The following is a 12237-nucleotide window of genomic DNA, read 5'->3' as shown; positions in this document are numbered from 1 at the left end:
ACCTTTCTCATCTATACGTTAACATTGACGTTGTGTTGTCATAATGAAAGACAAACACTACAGCGGATCTCGACATTAATCATGACAACACAGAGTATCAGGTTAAACTTAAAGGTAGACTCCGTGATATGACGTAGATGCAGAAAGAAAATAACATAGTGGGTCAATTTCCACAACAGCGAAGAGCGGTGAAGGACGAGGCTCAACTTCTCCTCTGTTTTGATCCTGCTGTTACCACGCTGTACACAGCGTGAAGCGAATCCCTGCACATGTACAGATATTGTGAGTGACATTGTGAAAGTGTTGCATCTCGCTCATCTCAATATCTTCGGTGCTGCTCGTGGCAATGTCATTTAGCTGAGTCTACCTTTAAAGCATCCTGACAAAATGTCTCTACAACACTGTCACATGACACACTGCATCTGACATAGAACTCCATTCAGTTTAATCCACTTTCCCTGAAGAGAAATGGCAGATTTTTTATAAATTATAAAAAAATGACGGTCTCATCGCTGCAACTCCCCAACGGGCGAAGGTCAAGTCATGAGTCCTCCAAAATATGACCCGCCAAACCGCGCTTCTTAACAACCGCCCGCTTAACCCAGAAGCCAGCCGCATCAGGTCAGCCTGCAGGTACCCGGCCCGCCACAAGGAGTCGCTAGAGTGCGATGAGCAAAGTAAAGCCCCTACCGGCCAAACCCTCCTCTTACCCGGACGACGCTGGGCCAATTGTGTGCCACACTATGGGATTCCCGATCACGGCCGGTTGTGATACAGCCCGGGATTGAACCCAGGTCTGTAGTAACACCTGTAGCACTGCGATGCAGTGCCTTAGACCGCTGCGCTACTCGGGAGGCCCTGGCAGCATGGTTCTTTGAGAAAACGGTTAAAGCCAGACTGCACCTTATTCCACTCACTATGGGAAAACAATGGCCATACTATATCCCTATAGGCGATTTAAAAAAATAATCTTATTTTCATTTATATCTTATTTCATTTTATCTGCATGCCTCTTTAGTTTAATTAGTCTTGTTATTAGTATGTTATATATTTCCAATGTTACTTATTTGATGACTATGTCACTTTTGTCACCATTGCACTGTGTGAGAAGCCTGCAAGTACATGACCATAACATTGGATTTTACTGGATTTGATTTGTGGTCCCCAGTGGATCCATGTGACCAGGACGCCCTCATTATCTGATATATTACACACATAATCATTTCAAATACACACGGTTAGCAGATGTTAATGCGAGTGTAGCGAAATGCTTGTGCTTCTAGTTCCGACAATGCAGTAATAACCAACGAGTAATCTAACCTAACAATTCCACAACTATTACCTTATACACACAAGTGTAAAGGGATAAAGAATATGTACATAAAGATATATGAATGAGTGATGGTACAGAACGGCATGGGCAAGATGCAGTAGATGGTATCGAGTACAGTATATACATATGAGATGAGTAATGTAGGGTATGTAAACATAAAAGTGCATAGTTTAAAGTGGCTAGTGATACATGTATTACATAAAGATGGCAAGATGCAGTAGATGATATAGAGTACAATATATACATATACATTATATTAAGTGGCATTGTTTACAGTCCTTTTGCACAAAACTTTTCAAATGGCATCCAATATATCTTAAATAATAAAAATATGTAAACATATTAAAATAAGTGACGATAGGGAGGAGTCACGCGCTGGCTTGACGCTGGAAAATGTTTCTTGTCTCTGACTGGCAGCTGTAGTGCTAACTGGATTAATGCCAGATTTGTTTAATATCAAAGAGGTACTACCAAAAACAATGTAAACAATATTCCAGTATGCCATTTTCAAAAGCAAATAATAGCCCTTGATTTCTGCATCACGCATAATATAATTATTCAGACACTGGGAGCGATTTGTCTAAATGAACTCCTCTGAACCGTGTTAAAGACGTTCTGCAGCAATTTCTGTTACTTTTGCTGTTGAAAAGCGATATCCCAAGTATAAATATTGTCAAGTACACACATTAAAGGCCCAAAAAAAATCTAAAATTTGAGCAAAATAGAGTTATATATGGAGTAGGGCATTCACTGGGTTGTTCTGATTGTCAGATGTGATGTCATCAGCCTCCTCATTGCTTGAGGAACATAAAAGGAGCAATAGAGAACAAAAGTGGAGGATGTGATGTCATGAGGATACCTGGGATACCTATTAAGATGTGCCTTTTGTTAATAAGTACATCAGGTGTTCAATGAGGTGAAAAGGAGACTGGAGTGCCACTTTAAATAAGTATTTTCTTCTAACTAGCGGATCCCGAGCAAACGCCCCGATAACAACCATGAGAACAGCGTCAGGGGAAATTACACACTTTGCCAAGTTGCAGGAATCTAATTAATATCTAAATTAAGAATTAATACCTTGTTTGCAGAATTTAAATTCACTGCATAACTTCAGCTTGGAGACAGAGTGATGGCTGGCTACAAGCACATGGACCATCTGGATCGACTGGGAGAAAACACTTCCTTAAACATGAACCATCTGGATCAACTGGGGGAAAACACTTCCTTAAACATGAACCATCTGGATCAACTGGGAGAAGACACTTCCTTAAACATGAACCATCTGGATCAACTGGGAGAAGACACTTCCTTAAACATGAACCATCTGGATTGACTGGGGGAAAACACTTCCATAAACATGAACCATCTGGATCAACTGGGAGAAGACACTTCCTTAAATATGAACCATCTGGATCAACTGGGAGAAGACACTTCCTTAAACATGAACCATCTGGATCGACTGGGAGAAGACACTTTCTTAAACATGAACCATCTGGATCGACTGGGGGAAGACACTTCCTTAAACATGAACAATCTGGATCTACTGGGAGAAGACACTTCCTTAAACATGAACCATCTGGATCGACTGGGGGAAGACACTTCCTTAAACATGAACCATCTGGATCAACTGGGAGAAAACACTTCCTTAAACATGAACCATCTGGATCAACTGGGGGAAAACACTTCCTTAAACATGAACCATCTGGATCAACTGGGGGAAAACACTTCCTTAAACATGAACCATCTGGAATGACTGGAGAAAAACTTCCTTAAACATGAACCATCTGGATCATCTGGGAGAAGACACTTCCTTAAACATGAACCATCTGGATCGACTGGGGGAAGACACTTCCTTAAACATGAACCATCTGGATCGACTGGGGTAAAACACTTCCTTAATAAACATGTGCAGTTTGGAGCTCTGTCCCCAATAGATTGGCAGTGAATTTGACATGAATGCTCATGAATAGTGGATTATACTGTGTGGTTGCATTATGTAGGCTTTGAGACATTGGTGATGTAGAGGGACTGGGGTATGGCTTGGGGGAAGGGAAATAAAACCTATACTGTACATGTTACTTTGAATTTAGATCCATTATTTTTGAGCATAGAGAACTCCCCTTCACCCCTAGGCTTTTTCTACTGGTGAAAACAAACAGATAAAACGTTAAGCTCTACTGTGTTTCGGGGAAAATATAATGAATGTTTAATCACCAATGTTTTGAGGAAGCAGTCTGAGATATCCCGACAACTTGATCATCACTTTGTTTCTTACATTCTCTGAAAAATATATTTATTGGGATAACAGTTCACACCTGTATTTGCTGCATATTGGTGTCAGAAAATAAGGAACAGTTGATTTGAAAAGGGCACGGATTTGTATTGAAACCTAAGGGAAACTAGTTCAGGGCCAAGCTGCTACTCCTTTTAGAGCAGGTGGCAGAACTGGTCTCCCAAGAGGTTCCGAGAGTCATACTCCACAAAATTCCAACATCTGCAGAGAGCGCACGAGGACGGCATGTTGATATCCTCTACCGCCCTGCAGGGAAGTGTGGGTAAATAAACCCACCAGCTTCATTATGGACTTATTTTGTTCTTATGACTCCAGGCTGGAGTTAAATGGTGCCAGCCTTACATTAGCTCTGAAGGGGAAAATCATTAAGATAACACCCACCAAGGAACATCAAGCGCATGGAGGACGAAAAATGATGGTTATTGTGGGATTATCGAAGTCTATGGAAGAATAGTTGCATTTATATCAACCTGAAAGAACTGTTTGAGTTGATATGGGCTCAGTGACGTGAGGTATTTTTTTTTTCAGGGTGGATCTAGACAACACGTGAATCTCTCTTGCCATCTGCAGTGTGTTCAAATGATTGATGTGGGACCTGATTGTATCGTGTGTGTCATAAATGGGACTCTAAAAATGTGCCTCCAGGCTCTAAACAGTGAATAATTTAACCTAGTGCATCTGGTGCAGGGAACCACCTAGGAGCATTTTCACGTGCCTCTCCATGCATCAACAATCAGGGACGTCTTTCATACACTCTGCTCCAGGCTGGTGTTAAATGGTGCCAGGCACTACACTCTTCTCAAGGCTGGAGTTGAATGGTGCCAGGGTCTACACTCTGCTCCAGGCTGGGGTTAAATGGTGCCAGGCACTACACTCTGCTCCAGGCTGGAGTTAAATGGTGCCAGGCACTACACTCTTCTCAAGGCTGGAGTTGAATGGTGCCAGGGTCTACACTCTGCTCCAGGCTGGAGTTAAATGGTGCCAGGGTCTACACTCTGCTCCAGGGTAGAGTTAAATGGTGCCAGGGTCTACACTCTGCTCCAGGCTGGAGTTAAATGGTGCCAGGGTCTACACTTTGCTCCAGGCTGGAGTTAAATGGTGCCAGGCACTACACTCTGTTCCAGGCTGGAGTTAAATTGTGCCAGGGTCTACACTCTGCTCCAGGCTGGTGATAAATGGTGCCAGGGTCTACACTCTGCTACATTGTAGAGTTAAATGGTGCCAGGGTCTACACTCTGCTCCAGGCTGGAGTTAAATGGTGCCAGGCACTATACTCTGCTCCAGGCTGGAGTTAAATGGTGCCAGGGTCTACACTCTGCTTCAGGCTGGAGTTAAATGCTGCCAGGGTCTACACTCTGCTCCAGGCTGGAGTTAAATGGTGCCAGGCACTACACTCTGCTCCAGGCTGGAGTTAAATGGTGCCAGGGTCTACACTCTGCTCCAGGCTGGAGTTAAACGGTGCCAGGGTCTACACTCTGCTCCAGGCTGGAGTTAAATGGTGCCAGGGTCTACACTCTGCTCCAGGCTGGAGTTAAATGGTGCCAGCCTTACATTAGCTCTGAAGGGGAAAATCATTAAGATAACACCCACCAAGGAACATCAAGCGCATGGAGGACGAAAAATGATGGTTATTGTGGGATTATCGAAGTCTATGGAAGAATAGTTGCATTTATATCAACCTGAAAGAACTGTTTGAGTTGATATGGGCTCAGTGACGTGAGGTATTTTTTTTTTCAGGGTGGATCTAGACAACACGTGAATCTCTCTTGCCATCTGCAGTGTGTTCAAATGATTGATGTGGGACCTGATTGTATCGTGTGTGTCATAAATGGGACTCTAAAAATGTGCCTCCAGGCTCTAAACAGTGAATAATTTAACCTAGTGCATCTGGTGCAGGGAACCACCTAGGAGCATTTTCACGTGCCTCTCCATGCATCAACAATCAGGGACGTCTTTCATACACTCTGCTCCAGGCTGGTGTTAAATGGTGCCAGGCACTACACTCTTCTCAAGGCTGGAGTTGAATGGTGCCAGGGTCTACACTCTGCTCCAGGCTGGGGTTAAATGGTGCCAGGCACTACACTCTGCTCCAGGCTGGAGTTAAATGGTGCCAGGCACTACACTCTTCTCAAGGCTGGAGTTGAATGGTGCCAGGGTCTACACTCTGCTCCAGGCTGGAGTTAAATGGTGCCAGGGTCTACACTCTGCTCCAGGGTAGAGTTAAATGGTGCCAGGGTCTACACTCTGCTCCAGGCTGGAGTTAAATGGTGCCAGGGTCTACACTTTGCTCCAGGCTGGAGTTAAATGGTGCCAGGCACTACACTCTGTTCCAGGCTGGAGTTAAATTGTGCCAGGGTCTACACTCTGCTCCAGGCTGGTGATAAATGGTGCCAGGGTCTACACTCTGCTACATTGTAGAGTTAAATGGTGCCAGGGTCTACACTCTGCTCCAGGCTGGAGTTAAATGGTGCCAGGCACTATACTCTGCTCCAGGCTGGAGTTAAATGGTGCCAGGGTCTACACTCTGCTTCAGGCTGGAGTTAAATGCTGCCAGGGTCTACACTCTGCTCCAGGCTGGAGTTAAATGGTGCCAGGCACTACACTCTGCTCCAGGCTGGAGTTAAATGGTGCCAGGGTCTACACTCTGCTCCAGGCTGGAGTTAAACGGTGCCAGGGTCTACACTCTGCTCCAGGCTGGAGTTAAATGGTGCCAGGGTCTACACTCTGCTCCAGGCTGGAGTTAAATGGTGCCAGGGTCTACACTCTGCTCCAGGCTGGAGTTAAATGGTGCCAGGCACTACACTCTGCTCCAGGCTGGAGTTAAATGGTGCCAGGGTCTACACTCTGCTCCAGGCTGGTGTTAAATGGTGTCAGGGTCTACACTCTGCTACATTGTAGAGTTAAATGGTGCCAGGGTCTACACTCTGCTCCAGGCTGGAGTTAAATGGTGCCAGGCACTACACTCTGCTCCAGGCTGGAGTTAAATGGTGCCAGGGTCTACACTCTGCTCCAGGCTGGAGTTAAATGCTGCCAGGGTCTACACTCTGCTCCAGGCTGGAGTTAAATGGTGCCAGGGTCTACACTCTGCTCCAGGCTGGAGTTAAATGGTGCCAGGGTCTACACTCTGATCCAGGCTAGAGTTAAATGGTGCCAGGGTCTACACTCTGATCCAGGCTAGAGTTAAATGGTGCCAGGGTCTACACTCTGCTCCAGGCTGGAGTTAAATGGTGCCAGGGTCTACACTCTGCTCCAGGCTGGAGTTAAACGGTGCCAGGGTCTACACTCTGCTCCAGACTGGAGTTAAATGGTGCCAGGGTCTACACTCTGCTCCAGGCTGGAGTTAAATGGTGCCAGGGTCTACACTCTGCTCCAGGGTAGAGTTAAATGGTGCCAGGGTCTACACTCTGCTCCAGGCTGGAGTTAAATGGTGCCAGGGTCTACACTTTGCTCCAGGCTGGTGTTAAATGGTGCCAGGGTCTACACTCTGCTCCAGGCTGGAGTTAAATGGTGCCAGGCACTACACTCTGCTCCAGGCTGGAGTTAAATGGTGCCAGGGTCTACAGTCGACTCCAGTCTAGAGTTAAATTGTGCCAGGGCCTGCCGTTTTTTCTTCTGTAATTATGAAAATGTGAGAATTAGCCTTTTGATATGCCACAGTTTGATATATCCCCTTCATCTTTTTAAAGACCCGAAGGGAGAGAGTAATAATATGTGATTGTGCCCAAGCTATTTTTGGAACATGTTTGCAGATGCTATTGTGAAACAGACAAGTAAAGCTCAACCCGTGAAATCTTAATTCAACCATGATAATACATCAAGGGAGAAAAGAAAAGTGAACATTCATCTCGGTGAAAGCACCTCGTGGTCAAAATGGTTGAAATCAGACTAGGATCTTACAATGTTATTGCACATCATGATGTACATTTCTTTATTTATACATCTATACGTGCACAATTCATAATGTAGCTTATAGTGATTCTAGTGTAGTCTGTCGCTTCTAGTTTGGTGTTTAGTGTGTACATATTGTATGTGGATTGTCTAAATTCTGTGTCTATATAGTTTGTCCATATATTCTGTTTATTGTCTGTATATTCTGTTTATTGTCTGTATATTCTGTTTATTGTCTGTGTATGTCACGCCCTGACCTTAGAGAGCCTTTTTAATTCTCTATTTGGTGAGGTCAGGGTGTGATTAGGGTGGGCATTCTAGTTTTTCGTTTTCTATGTTGGCCTGGTATGGTTCCCAATCAGAGGCAGCTGTCTATCGTTGTCTCTGATTGGGGATCATATTTAGGCAGCTTTTTCCCACCTGCTGTTTGTGGGATCTTGTTTTGTGTTTAGTTGCCTTGAGCACTGCATTACTGCACGTTTGGTATTTTCTTTGTTGTTTTGGTTGTAAGTTTCATTATTAAATATAATGTGGAACTCTACGCACGCTGCGCCTTGGTCCACTCATTTCAACAATCGTGACAGTGTATTCTGTTTATTGTCTGTGTATTCTGTTTATTGTCTGTGTATTCTGTTTATTGTCTGTGTATTCTGTTTATTGTCTGTGTATTCTGTTAATTGTCTGTATATTCTGTTTATTGTGGCAGCACCATTGCAACGAGTCAAATTCCTGTATATGCAAATGAATTTGGTGAATAAAGGGGATTCTGACTGTATCCCTGTGGTGTTCTGCCAACAAAATGTTCTAATCAGACAGTATGCAAATTATAGGGGATGCCCTTTTGCGTGATGCAATTTGGAATGCATTTGGTACAGCCCTTATCATGACCCCAAGGTGAAACCAACAGGGATACGGCGCAAGGTTTTGTCTAGACCCAGTTTGTTCCAGGGACGTCCCCGAGGATAATTTTACGGCGTTCTTTGGCCGTTGTGTCGTGGTCCCCTGGAAGTTTTGTCTAGTTCCTGGTTTGTCCCGGGACGTTTTTAGGAGGTTCTTGGGATGTTGTGACATGGTCCCCTGAAGGTTCTTGGGACATGGTGTCATGCCGCCCTGGAGGTTTTTGTCATGTGATGGTCCCAGGTGTCCCAAAACATTATAAGTAAAGTAAAGAAATGGTAGGGGGGTTTAAGGTAGGTGATACGCTGTTCAGCTAAAATAGTGTCAAAATCTTCATCAATGACCATGTTTGATACAATCACTTGACTTTCAAAATATAGTATTGACTATTCAATATGACCCCACCTGGGATTGGAAGTCACAACCTCTGGAATAAGCATATGCTAATCTTTCTGCTGCGCCACAATGTCTGTAGAAGTTCAGAAGTCCCCTACACATTCATTACCTATAATACATCTCTGCACTTAGCAAAATATCTGCACTGACATTTATCAGTTAATCTGACTTCTCTCTCATTGATTTCATTGACTTGTTTCAGCTATTTGAGTTTGGGTTTTCAGTATAGTTGTCTGATGTTGATGGTTTTCAGTATAGTTGTCTGATGTTGATGGGGCGTAATATTCTGTTTTAATGTTACTCCTGAATAACTATGATAAATAGACTTTGTTTTCCTCCTCATTGTATTTTTTAACAGAGCTGAGATTTACTTAGAAGTGAAAAGTGTAGGAAAAGGCCTACAGGTGAAATCAGTCACTGCAGACATGGTGGTGTAGAGTTCAAATCCCAGGTGAGGACATGTCAAATAACAATGGCTGTATGAATAAACATACACAATGTAATAATAACCTACAGGAGACCATGTCAATGTGTGTCAAATATCTAAATTGAAAACACTATGTCCTTAGCATTGCCAAAAATACAAAAGAGCTGTGACTGGATCAGTGGTTCACCAATCAGGGCCTTGATAGACAATGACACAATGTCCCAAGAACATTCAGGGGACCTTCAGTGTCTGAAGGTTCTGGCCACAAGACTTGTCTGAAGTCGGTACAGCCTTTTCTGCCAACTTCTATCTGTACAATCCGAATGGTTTGGGCTACACACTAATATCATCCCTCTGTGTACAACTGAGACTCTCTCAATTGTGTTCTCTGTTTTTCTAGGACACCCACAAGCCTCACAAGACTCTTCTGAAGGTCCCCGATACCAGTTTAAAAAATGAATGGAAGTATATATGGAGATAATTAATAAAATGTTACTTAGGGCCGTTCAAAAGGCTTGGGACGGATCTGACTGAATGTTTGGGTATTGATGAGGGTACGCAGACCTCGAGTTCTGATCAACGTTGCCCATCCCTGATCAAGAGGGTTTCTTGCATGTGTTAACTTCATGCAGGAGAGATGCAGCCATGATGATACCAACAGACAGACAGGCAGAGAGAGAGAGAGAGAGAGAGAGAGAGAGAGAGAGAGAGAGAGAGAGAGAGAGAGAGAGAGAGAGAGAGAGAGAGAGAGAGAGAGAGAGAGACCTCACAGATCCCCAAGACAGCAACACAATTAGACCCAACCAAATCATGAGAAAACAAAAAGATAATTACTTGACACATTAGAAAGAATTCACCAACTTGCTATTTGTCCCTAAACAGAAAGTACACAGTGGCAGAATACCTGACCACTGTAACTGACCCAAAATTAAGGTTATCTTTTGACTATTGTAAGAATATGTCGAAGATAAATGCACAACGCAGAGGACGGGATTACTAGAATTAACGATCAATGGAAATAGTTGTTTTTCAGTTCAACATCTGTTTAGAATCTGTTAGGAATGTCAGTCCTGAACTCATAGCTACATGTGCTATGTTTTCATTGGTCTGAATCGTCTGTACATTGAGTCTGGAGCAGGATACTTGTTATTTGGCCATTGGCCCAGTTTTATTGCAAGGACTTCTAATTGGTCAACCACAAGCTAGGGCTGGGTTATAAAACTACATCCTGTCCGAAAAGCAGTCTTCTCACAAAAAACGTCTGTAGTGTCTGAATGGTCTGACCACAAGCCACACAATTCTCGTCTGAAGTCGGTACAGCCTTTTCTGCCAACTTCTATCTGTACAATCCGAATGGTTTGGGCTACACACTAATATCATCCCTCTGTGTACACCTGAGACTCTCACGATTGTGTTCTCCGTTTTGCTAGGACACCCACAAGCCTCACAAGACTAGTCTGAAGGTCCCCAATACCTGTTTAAAAAATGAATGGAAGTATATATGGAGATAGTTAACATTTAGTTAACTAGGGCCATTCAAAAGGCTTGGGACGGATCTGACTGAATGTTTGGGTATTGATGTGGATCCACACAAACAGATCAGATAATGAGAAGTGCCTCTCCAATCTCATAAAGTTCATAGACTGATGATCTGCCATAGTGTGAATCAATCTGAATGATCATACAGGATCTCTGATTAAATTATATCATCTTAAGTCTAGAGACTGTATTGCATGTGTTAACTTCATGCAGGAGAGAGGAGAGAGGCAGCCATGATTATTTTATAAATCATTTCAGTTTGACCTTTCATGCCAACCTTTTAATAATAAAAAAAAAATTATCCTCAATTTCCATCTGGTCTCCTCGCTGCAACTCACCAACGTGCTCGGGTCAAAGGTTGCATCATGGAGCCTCTGGTAAAATCAAACCCGGGTCTGTAGTGATGCTTCTAGCACTGCGCTGCAGTGTCTTAGACCGCTGTGCCACCCGGGAGGCTATTTAAACAGTTTTTAACTGTGTATGTCGCTGGTTATTATTACAGCCTTCTCACAACTGTATTATAAATTGAAAATATGACATTGAGTCTCAAACCATACAGTATGTGAGCTGCTGTACTAACAAAGGGGAAGTGACAAAAATACTAGTCATGCAGTAAATAGTTGTTAAATTGAATATTTCCTCATTAACAGTCACACTGGTATTCAGAACAGTATGACTAGCCATGGCCCAAAGACTGACTGGACTGTACCAGAGTAAGTTCCCCACTGCAAGGCCCCCCTTAGCCTTGTAAATTTGCTTGTTTGTTAATTCATATTTGTCTGTATCTTCTTCTCAAATGTCACTAGAAATTTTGAATTAAAAAAACAGTTTTTCAACAACAACAAAAAATCCTGAAAAATAAAAATACAAAAATCCTGATCCCCGTAGCAAAATGTGTCCCCACCAATGCCAGAGACGCTCCTACGCCCCTGCGTGGCAGTGATGTACATAACCTGTAGTGTTAAGAATATCCCCACTTTGCAAAGGGAGATTCTCTGAAGGTTATCTGTTTCTTGACATTAAATCTAATAGGCAGGTTTTTTTGTGGATTGTGGGCTTTCTGAGAAATAATCTCTCGTCTCTCTGCCCTAATGTTACAGAGTTTTCTCTGAATCCAACTTTGGGCAAGGAAGCGGTAAACAGGACGCCTTTCCTCTAAGGTCTATAAATATCCCTGAAAGCATTAAACCCCTAAAAGCATTACAATCACTCTCCCCCAGGGGTCTGCAGACTGAAATATGTCTAATAAGAAAGAAGACTGTCCGGAAACTCGATTTATGAGACAAAGGGAGACAAAGGGAGAATTTAAAGCGCAATTAGATGGTCACCTACTGTAGACCAGTAAACTGTGGTCACTCTGAGTGGTAAGTGGTTTTCTGGGAGTAGACTTTTCCCTAGCCTGAAGAAAATCCCATCAAGTGGAGTAAAGGAAAATTAACCAGCGACAAGAAGGTGAACGCCTTA

General features: G+C 43.3%; 1 protein-coding gene across 1 annotated transcript in view; it reads right to left on the bottom strand.

Moving 5' to 3' along the window:
* LOC120019942 (probable G-protein coupled receptor 158) overlaps window positions 1-12237 on the bottom strand; it is a 151665-nt gene that overhangs the window by 95653 nt on the left and 43775 nt on the right. The gene's annotated exons all lie outside the window — the stretch shown is intronic.

This window comes from Salvelinus namaycush, chromosome 25 (assembly GCF_016432855.1).
Source record: "Salvelinus namaycush isolate Seneca chromosome 25, SaNama_1.0, whole genome shotgun sequence".
Lineage (NCBI taxonomy): Eukaryota > Metazoa > Chordata > Actinopteri > Salmoniformes > Salmonidae > Salvelinus > Salvelinus namaycush.
This window is presented reverse-complemented; position numbering and strand designations above follow the sequence as displayed.